The sequence below is a fragment of the Schistocerca gregaria genome, unplaced genomic scaffold (assembly GCF_023897955.1).
Source record: "Schistocerca gregaria isolate iqSchGreg1 unplaced genomic scaffold, iqSchGreg1.2 ptg000908l, whole genome shotgun sequence".
Taxonomy (NCBI): domain Eukaryota; kingdom Metazoa; phylum Arthropoda; class Insecta; order Orthoptera; family Acrididae; genus Schistocerca; species Schistocerca gregaria.
The window spans coordinates 12501-22500 of NW_026062268.1; the positions used below are offsets into that span (position 1 = coordinate 12501).

Genomic DNA, 10000 nt, shown 5'->3' on the forward strand with positions numbered 1-10000 from the left:
ACGTTGTCCCTTAACCTAACCCACGTTGTCCCTTAACCTAACCCACGTTGTCCCTTAACCTAACCCACGTTGTCCCTTAACCTAACCCACGTTGTCCCTTAACCTAACCCACGTTGTCCCTTAACCTAACCCACGTTGTCCCTTAACCTAACCCACGTTGTCCCTTAACCTAACCCACGTTGTCCCTTAACCTAACCCACGTTGTCCCTTAACCTAACCCACGTTGTCCCTTAACCTAACCCACGTTGTCCCTTAACCTAACCCACGTTGTCCCTTAACCTAACCCACGTTGTCCCTTAACCTAACCCACGTTGTCCCTTAACCTAACCCACGTTGTCCCTTAACCTAACCCACGTTGTCCCTTAACCTAACCCACGTTGTCCCTTAACCTAACCCACGTTGTCCCTTTGCCTAACATAGTTCACTGCTCGGAATCTCTGGTGTCGTTGTTATCCTCATGTAGATGTCTTGCGAGTGTTGCTTACTTTCCACATATTCCCGCTATCCACTGTCAATTGTACTGCAATAGGACTATATCGCCCCCCCCCCCCCTCTGCCCCTCTCTTTGTGTCTCCGTCCTCTCAAGCTGGTCGGTCTGGCGTTTGAGTGTTAAATGAGCCTCGCAGCTGTTCAGTTGCGTTCAGATGTCGACGCCCTCAGTGTACGTCGTGGTATGGTCTGTGTCCATTGTCCGCTGATGTCGTACGCGTAACCCACACGCTGTACCGATCATCGGTAGTTACGTACAGAGTGAAGTAGTGTGATACGTGTGACCGTACGCTGGCTGTGCCCAACGGTGTCGAATCTCAATTTCCATATGTTGTGCTCGATGCTACTTGTCTCGTCTCCCAATAACAGCTAGGTTGCACTGTGGTACGCCGTAGAGGCGTGTGGGAGGAACGTACGAACGCATTGTATGTCACCCTGGGTCGCTGGGGGTGGTGGTGCGGTGAGTCAGGTCAGGTCAGCGTGAGCCGTGTGATGTAGTGACGCGTGTATTCCGACTTTGTCGTATTGCCTCACACAAAGTGCTACCCTGGTGGACCGCGTTCCATATCTGGGACATGCCGCAGATGCCGGTTGACAGTGGATCGCGGAAGGGACATCGCATACGTGCGCGGGCCACCTTCCACGTGTTCTCTTCTGCACATGTCGCAGTGTGTATGTGGTCTGATGTAGCGTGTCGTGACACATGACATCCTGGCATGCAAGAATTGTTGAATTCGCAAATGTAGGTGGACATCTACGTTTACTGCCCAAGATACGCAAATGAACTGGAAATCCGTTGTTGAGCGGTTGTTCACGCTGGAGGTGAATCTGTGATGGCGACGATCGGTACAGCTATTAACCGGTTGTTTCAGCGGTACCCGCCACATCCACACACGTGACTAGGCCCATGTGGGTATGAAGCGATACGCGGCGGTGGCTTGGTGGGACTGTTCCCGGCCGGTGAAGGGGGGCCGCCCGGCGTGTTGGCCGCGCGCTGCGTGGGCGCACGCGCAACAGGCGGCTGGTGGGGGGCGCCGAGTGGCAGGAGCGCCAGCCGACGGGCTCGGCAGGCGGCGCAGCTACGCTGCGGCGCACCCTGCACGCGGCGCCTGGCGGCCAAAGTTGGTTCAGCCGAGCCCGGTGCGAAGCGCGGTGGACATCTGCAGTGTGCTGGTCTGATTGAGGACTGTGTGCGTTGAGGATGCGCCGCCGCCTGGCACTCGGCGCCGCGACGCCGTCTGCTGCTCGGTCGCCCCAGCGGTTCTCGCAGGTGGTTTGTATCGCAGTTGTGCGGACGTGTTGGCGCGTGCGCTGTGCTGGGAGAGTTCGCTTCTGCACCCAAGTGGGGCTTTGCCCTTGTGTGGCGCTGGCGTTGGAGCTGCCGGTCACCATAGGTGGCGCGTGTTGTCTCCCGCCGGCAATGCCACGACAGCACGCTCCCGGGCCTCTGTCGGCAGCGGCAAGCTCAGTTGGGAGCAAGGGTGTTCGCACTAAAACCGTCTACTCGCCTAACTCCGGGCGATTGCGCCTCTCTCGAAACCGACCAAGTACCTAGGACGGCGCTGCGCGCCGCCGGGACCTGAGAGGGTTTCGAGGTGTATCGTGCAGGGGAGCTCGGCCTCCTCCTGTTTGCAGAATAATTGAGCGGACGCTTGCGTGTTCGCGCGGGCCCCCGGGACACACTCCCGGGCGGCCGGCTGCTCAGCTCTAGTTGACGCAGCTCCCTGGTTGATCCTGCCAGTAGTCATATGCTTGTCTCAAAGATTAAGCCATGCATGTCTCAGTACAAGCCGCATTAAGGTGAAACCGCGAATGGCTCATTAAATCAGTTATGGTTCCTTAGATCGTACCCACGTTACTTGGATAACTGTGGTAATTCTAGAGCTAATACATGCAAACAGAGTCCCGACCAGAGATGGAAGGGACGCTTTTATTAGATCAAAACCAATCGGATTGGCTTGTCTGGTCCGTTTGCCTTGGTGACTCTGAATAACTTTGGGCTGATCGCACGGTCCTCGTACCGGCGACGCATCTTTCAAATGTCTGCCTTATCAACTGTCGATGGTAGGTTCTGCGCCTACCATGGTTGTAACGGGTAACGGGGAATCAGGGTTCGATTCCGGAGAGGGAGCCTGAGAAACGGCTACCACATCCAAGGAAGGCAGCAGGCGCGCAAATTACCCACTCCCGGCACGGGGAGGTAGTGACGAAAAATAACGATACGGGACTCATCCGAGGCCCCGTAATCGGAATGAGTACACTTTAAATCCTTTAACGAGTATCTATTGGAGGGCAAGTCTGGTGCCAGCAGCCGCGGTAATTCCAGCTCCAATAGCGTATATTAAAGTTGTTGCGGTTAAAAAGCTCGTAGTTGGATTTGTGTCCCACGCTGTTGGTTCACCGCCCGTCGGTGTTTAACTGGCATGTATCGTGGGACGTCCTGCCGGTGGGGCGAGCCGAAGGGGTGCTTTCGCGTCCCGAGGCGGACCCCGTTTAAATCCTACCAGGGTGCTCTTTGTTGAGTGTCTCGGTGGGCCGGCACGTTTACTTTGAACAAATTAGAGTGCTTAAAGCAGGCAAGCCCGCCTGAATACTGTGTGCATGGAATAATGGAATAGGACCTCGGTTCTATTTTGTTGGTTTTCGGAACCCGAGGTAATGATTAATAGGGACAGGCGGGGGCATTCGTATTGCGACGTTAGAGGTGAAATTCTTGGATCGTCGCAAGACGAACAGAAGCGAAAGCATTTGCCAAGTATGTTTTCATTAATCAAGAACGAAAGTTAGAGGTTCGAAGGCGATCAGATACCGCCCTAGTTCTAACCATAAACGATGCCAGCCAGCGATCCGCCGCAGTTCCTCCGATGACTCGGCGGGCAGCCTCCGGGAAACCAAAGCTTTTGGGTTCCGGGGGAAGTATGGTTGCAAAGCTGAAACTTAAAGGAATTGACGGAAGGGCACCACCAGGAGTGGAGCCTGCGGCTTAATTTGACTCAACACGGGAAACCTCACCAGGCCCGGACACCGGAAGGATTGACAGATTGATAGCTCTTTCTTGATTCGGTGGGTGGTGGTGCATGGCCGTTCTTAGTTGGTGGAGCGATTTGTCTGGTTAATTCCGATAACGAACGAGACTCTAGCCTGCTAACTAGTCGCGTGACATCCTTCGTGCTGTCAGCGATTACTTTTCTTCTTAGAGGGACAGGCGGCTTCTAGCCGCACGAGATTGAGCAATAACAGGTCTGTGATGCCCTTAGATGTTCTGGGCCGCACGCGCGCTACACTGAAGGAATCAGCGTGTCTTCCTAGGCCGAAAGGTCGGGGTAACCCGCTGAACCTCCTTCGTGCTAGGGATTGGGGCTTGCAATTGTTCCCCATGAACGAGGAATTCCCAGTAAGCGCGAGTCATAAGCTCGCGTTGATTACGTCCCTGCCCTTTGTACACACCGCCCGTCGCTACTACCGATTGAATGATTTAGTGAGGTCTTCGGACTGGTACGCGGCATCGACTCTGTCGTTGCCGATGCTACCGGAAAGATGACCAAACTTGATCATTTAGAGGAAGTAAAAGTCGTAACAAGGTTTCCGTAGGTGAACCTGCGGAAGGATCATTACCGACTAGACTGCATGTCTTTCGATGTGCGTGTCGTGTCGTGTCGCGCAACACGCTACCTGTACGGCAGTGGCCGTGCGCCGCGTGCGGAACCACGCGTGCCTCTCAAAACTAGCGGAAGTGTTGTTGTTGTTGTGTGGTACGAGCGCTGAAGCTCTGGAGCGGCTGGCCTGCGGTACCTGGCGCCTGGCGCCGGTTTTGAATGACGTTCGCCCGAGTGCCTGTCCGCCCCGGTGTGGAGCCGTACGACGCCCATCGGCTGTGAGGCCGTTGGACACAAAAAAATAGTGGAACAGGGGCCGTCAGACGCCTCAGTCCCGCAAATGCTGCTGTCTTGAAAGAGACAGTGGGAGACTGAAAAGGAAAAGATCACCCAGGACGGTGGATCACTCGGCTCGTGGGTCGATGAAGAACGCAGCAAATTGCGCGTCGACATGTGAACTGCAGGACACATGAACATCGACGTTTCGAACGCACATTGCGGTCCATGGATTCCGTTCCCGGGCCACGTCTGGCTGAGGGTCGGCTACGTATACTGAAGCGCGCGGCGTTTGTCCCGCTTCGGAGACGTGGGAGTGTCGTGGTCGCCTGTGTGGCCGGCCGCGTCTCCTTAAACGTGCGATGCGCGCCCGTCGCCTGGCGGTTCGCATACCGGTACTTTCTCGGTAGCGTGCACAGCCGGCTGGCGGTGTGGCGTGCGACACCTCGTACAACGACCTCAGAGCAGGCGAGACTACCCGCTGAATTTAAGCATATTACTAAGCGGAGGAAAAGAAACTAACAAGGATTCCCCCAGTAGCGGCGAGCGAACAGGGAAGAGTCCAGCACCGAACCCCGCAGGCTGCCGCCTGTCGTGGCATGTGGTGTTTGGGAGGGTCCACTACCCCGACGCCTCGCGCCGAGCCCAAGTCCAACTTGAATGAGGCCACGGCCCGTAGAGGGTGCCAGGCCCGTAGCGGCCGGTGCGAGCGTCGGCGGGACCTCTCCTTCGAGTCGGGTTGCTTGAGAGTGCAGCTCCAAGTGGGTGGTAAACTCCATCTGAGACTAAATATGACCACGAGACCGATAGCGAACAAGTACCGTGAGGGAAAGTTGAAAAGAACTTTGAAGAGAGAGTTCAAAAGTACGTGAAACCGTTCTGGGGTAAACGTGAGAAGTCCGAAAGGTCGAACGGGTGAGATTCACGCCCATCCGGCCACTGGCCCCCGCCCTCGGCAGATGGGGCCGGCCGCCCGCGCGGAGCAATCCGCGGCGGGGTCGTGTCCGGTTGCCTTTCCACTCGCCGCGGGGTGGGGCCGTTCCGGTGTGCGGTGGGCCGCACTTCTCCCCTAGTAGGACGTCGCGACCCGCTGGGTGCCGGCCTACGGCCCGGGTGCGCAGCCTGTCCTTCCGCGGGCCTCGGTTCGCGTCTGTTGGGCAGAGCCCCGGTGTCCTGGCTGGCTGCTCGGCGGTATATCTGGAGGAGTCGATTCGCCCCTTTGGGCGCTCGGGCTCCCGGCAAGCGCGCGCGGTTCTTCCCGGATGACGGACCTACCTGGCCCGGCCCCGGACCCGCGCCGCTGTTGGCTCGGGATGCTCTCGGGCGGAATAATCGCTCCCGTCAGCGGCGCTTCAGCTTTGGACAATTTCACGACCCGTCTTGAAACACGGACCAAGGAGTCTAACATGTGCGCGAGTCATTGGGCTGTACGAAACCTAAAGGCGTAATGAAAGTGAAGGTCTCGCCTTGCGCGGGCCGAGGGAGGATGGGGCTTCCCCGCCCTTCACGGGGCGGCGGCCTCCGCACTCCCGGGGCGTCTCGTCCTCATTGCGAGGTGAGGCGCACCTAGAGCGTACACGTTGGGACCCGAAAGATGGTGAACTATGCCTGGCCAGGACGAAGTCAGGGGAAACCCTGATGGAGGTCCGTAGCGATTCTGACGTGCAAATCGATCGTCGGAGCTGGGTATAGGGGCGAAAGACTAATCGAACCATCTAGTAGCTGGTTCCCTCCGAAGTTTCCCTCAGGATAGCTGGTGCTCGTACGAGTCTCATCCGGTAAAGCGAATGATTAGAGGCCTTGGGGCCGAAACGACCTCAACCTATTCTCAAACTTTAAATGGGTGAGATCTCCGGCTTGCTTGATATGCTGAAGCCGCGAGCAAACGACTCGGATCGGAGTGCCAAGTGGGCCACTTTTGGTAAGCAGAACTGGCGCTGTGGGATGAACCAAACGCCGAGTTAAGGCGCCCGAATCGACGCTCATGGGAAACCATGAAAGGCGTTGGTTGCTTAAGACAGCAGGACGGTGGCCATGGAAGTCGGAATCCGCTAAGGAGTGTGTAACAACTCACCTGCCGAAGCAACTAGCCCTGAAAATGGATGGCGCTGAAGCGTCGTGCCTATACTCGGCCGTCAGTCTGGCAGTCATGGCCGGTCCTCGCGGCCGGCCGCGAAGCCCTGACGAGTAGGAGGGTCGCGGCGGTGGGCGCAGAAGGGTCTGGGCGTGAGCCTGCCTGGAGCCGCCGTCGGTGCAGATCTTGGTGGTAGTAGCAAATACTCCAGCGAGGCCCTGGAGGGCTGACGCGGAGAAGGGTTTCGTGTGAACAGCCGTTGCACACGAGTCAGTCGATCCTAAGCCCTAGGAGAAATCCGATGTTGATGGGGGCCGTCATAGCATGATGCACTTTGTGCTGGCCCCCGTTGGGCGAAAGGGAATCCGGTTCCTATTCCGGAACCCGGCAGCGGAACCGATATAAGTCGGGCCCCTCTTTTAGAGATGCTCGTCGGGGTAACCCAAAAGGACCCGGAGACGCCGTCGGGAGATCGGGGAAGAGTTTTCTTTTCTGCATGAGCGTTCGAGTTCCCTGGAATCCTCTAGCAGGGAGATAGGGTTTGGAACGCGAAGAGCACCGCAGTTGCGGCGGTGTCCCGATCTTCCCCTCGGACCTTGAAAATCCGGGAGAGGGCCACGTGGAGGTGTCGCGCCGGTTCGTACCCATATCCGCAGCAGGTCTCCAAGGTGAAGAGCCTCTAGTCGATAGAATAATGTAGGTAAGGGAAGTCGGCAAATTGGATCCGTAACTTCGGGATAAGGATTGGCTCTGAGGATCGGGGCGTGTCGGGCTTGGTCGGGAAGTGGGTCAGCGCTAACGTGCCGGGCCTGGGCGAGGTGAGTGCCGTAGGGGTGCCGGTAAGTGCGGGCGTTTAGCGCGGGCGTGGTCTGCTCTCGCCGTTGGTTGGCCTCGTGCTGGCCGGCGGTGCAGGATGCGCGCGCCTGCGCGGCGTTCGCGCCCCGGTGCTTCAACCTGCGTGCAGGATCCGAGCTCGGTCCCGTGCCTTGGCCTCCCACGGATCTTCCTTGCTGCGAGGCCGCGTCCGCCTTAGCGTGCTCCTCCGGGGGCGCGCGGGTGCGCGGATTCTCTTCGGCCGCCATTCAACGATCAACTCAGAACTGGCACGGACTGGGGGAATCCGACTGCCTAATTAAAACAAAGCATTGCGATGGCCCTAGCGGGTGTTGACGCAATGTGATTTCTGCCCAGTGCTCTGAATGTCAACGTGAAGAAATTCAAGCAAGCGCGGGTAAACGGCGGGAGTAACTATGACTCTCTTAAGGTAGCCAAATGCCTCGTCATCTAATTAGTGACGCGCATGAATGGATTAACGAGATTCCCGCTGTCCTTAGAAGGGAAACCTGTGGTGATAACAATGGATTGCAATGCGAAATCCCCACTCTGGCACAGTCCCCATGTTGATGATCGGGGTGGCGCTATGGAAGATCTGATAATGGAATTTCATTTATATGTAGAAAACAGACCTGGAAATCCACCTACTTATAGAAGTAGGGCTGGTGTTGAAACCAACATAGATGTCACCTTAACAACGAGAAATTTAACAGACAGAATTTCTAACTGGACTGTACATGACGGATTGACAGTAAGTGATCACAATGTAATTGAGTTCCAAATTCTTGTGGAACCTGGCGACGTGCCAGAGGATTGGGTTTTGCAGTATGATTATGGGAGGGCCAACTGGGAGCTGCTAGAGGCAGAGTGCAATCCACCAGAGTTGGGTGACGGACTTTTTCAAATTGATGAAGCAGTGGACGCCCTTACGTCTTCTATTAAGTCGGCTGTAACCGTTGCAATACCACAAAAAAGGCGTTTCATCCGCAAGGTAACTGCTCCATGGACCCCAGAGCTTACCAGGCTCCGGCAGTCTATGCGACGAGCAAGGAGGAATTACCAGAGAAGCTTCACCAGGGACGAAAGACAGTACCACCTGGAAAGATACAGAAGACTAAAATGGATATTTAAAGATACACTTTATACTCACAGACAACAAAGTTGGAAGGACTTTGTAGCATCACACTTGATAACGGATCCATGGGGCCTTCCGTATAAAATCGTCAGAGAAAAAATACATTCCCCTATGAACCTCTCGACTGTCAAAATTGGACAGACAGACACAATGACAACGACTTGGCAGGACACTGCGGAGGAGTTACTTAAGGTGCTCCTCCCAGACGATGACCCAGGACAAGACAGTCAGAGGCAGGCGGAATTAAGAATGGAAGACAACATTCCATATGTGAATGAATTACGAGTGTATCCTTTCTCAGTAGAGGAGGTGCAACTCACAATTCAGTCCTTTGCAAAGAAGAAGGCCCCAGGACCTGATAAGATACCTGTGGAGGTATTGCAGGCGTTAGCGCACAAGATTTCCCCATCTCTGACACACATATATAATAGATGTCTTGAGGAAGGAAGGTTTCCAACTAAATGGAAAAATGCAGAAGTTGTGGTAATTAAAAAGGGACCTGAAAAGGACCCGACAATTGCAAAGTCCTACAGGCCAATATGTCTTTTGGACGTCCTGGGGAAGACTCTGGAAAAATTACTGGTAAATAGACTGTTAAGCCACAGAGTCCTGTATGGAATGAGCGAACTGCAATTTGGTTTCAGAAAAGGCAAGTCAACATCAGATGCCATAAATAGACTGACCGAAATTGTGCGCTCATCCACCAGGCGGTATGTCTTGGGCATCATGGTGGACATATCCGGTGCCTTCGACAATCTGTGGTGGCCGGCTCTCTTCTCACGTTTGCGTGGGATGGGATGTCCGGGCCCACTATATGATTGTTTGAGGGATTACTGCCGGAATAGAGTTGCCAAGATCACGGCTCCTGGCACAGTGGTGTCAAAAAACATAACTAAAGGTTGCCCACAGGGTTCTGTTTGCGGCCCGGTCTTCTGGGACGTAAACATGGACCCATTGCTGAATAGTTTACAGCAAGATAATACTGTGCTGGGTGCGGTGGCATATGCCGATGATCTCCTTGTAGTGGTGGAAGGAGACAGTCGAACGGAAATAGAGGCACGCGCAACTTCCGCGGTACAGATACTTTTAACCTGGTGTGATGAATCTAAGCTACAAATTGCTCCCAATAAGTCAAATTACTTGTTACTTAAGGGAAAATTAGCACGGGACCCTATTATCCGTATAAATAATACTATGGTACAACGGAAAAGATCGGCTAGATACTTGGGCGTTCTGATTGACGAAACCTGGAGCTATGCCCCGCATATTGCGCATGTAGCATCTAAGGCATCTATGATATTCAATAAGTTGATAAGTATTGGAAGCAGAAGATTCCATTTACCACCATCAGCTACTAGTATGTATCACAACTGTATCTTGGCGCCGATTGTGGGGTACGGTTCTAGTGTATGGGCCCACAGGCTAGTTCTGGTGAGGCCTGCTATGACAGTGAGAAGAATACAAAGAAATGTAATAATGAGATGTATTGGTGCGTTTGGAACCACGCCCACCGATGCCCTTCTTGTGGTAATGGGTTTGTATCCGCTAGATCTATTAATAAGACAAAACGCGGCAATATATTGGCTAAAGAAGAGG

General features: G+C 54.8%; 2 non-coding genes and 1 pseudogene across 2 annotated transcripts; all 3 read left to right on the forward strand.

Annotated features, from left to right (window-relative positions):
- Window positions 1-2210: 2210 nt before the first annotated feature.
- Window positions 2211-4103, forward strand: LOC126324791 (small subunit ribosomal RNA). The gene has a single exon (XR_007559922.1). It is a non-coding gene; the product is annotated as a small subunit ribosomal RNA (ribosomal RNA).
- Window positions 4104-4472: 369 nt separating this feature from the next.
- On the forward strand, window positions 4473-4627 carry LOC126324797 (5.8S ribosomal RNA). Its single transcript, XR_007559927.1, has one exon. It is a non-coding gene; the product is annotated as a 5.8S ribosomal RNA (ribosomal RNA).
- Window positions 4628-4815: 188 nt separating this feature from the next.
- Window positions 4816-10000, forward strand: part of LOC126324796 (large subunit ribosomal RNA) — a 7741-nt pseudogene continuing 2556 nt past the window's right edge.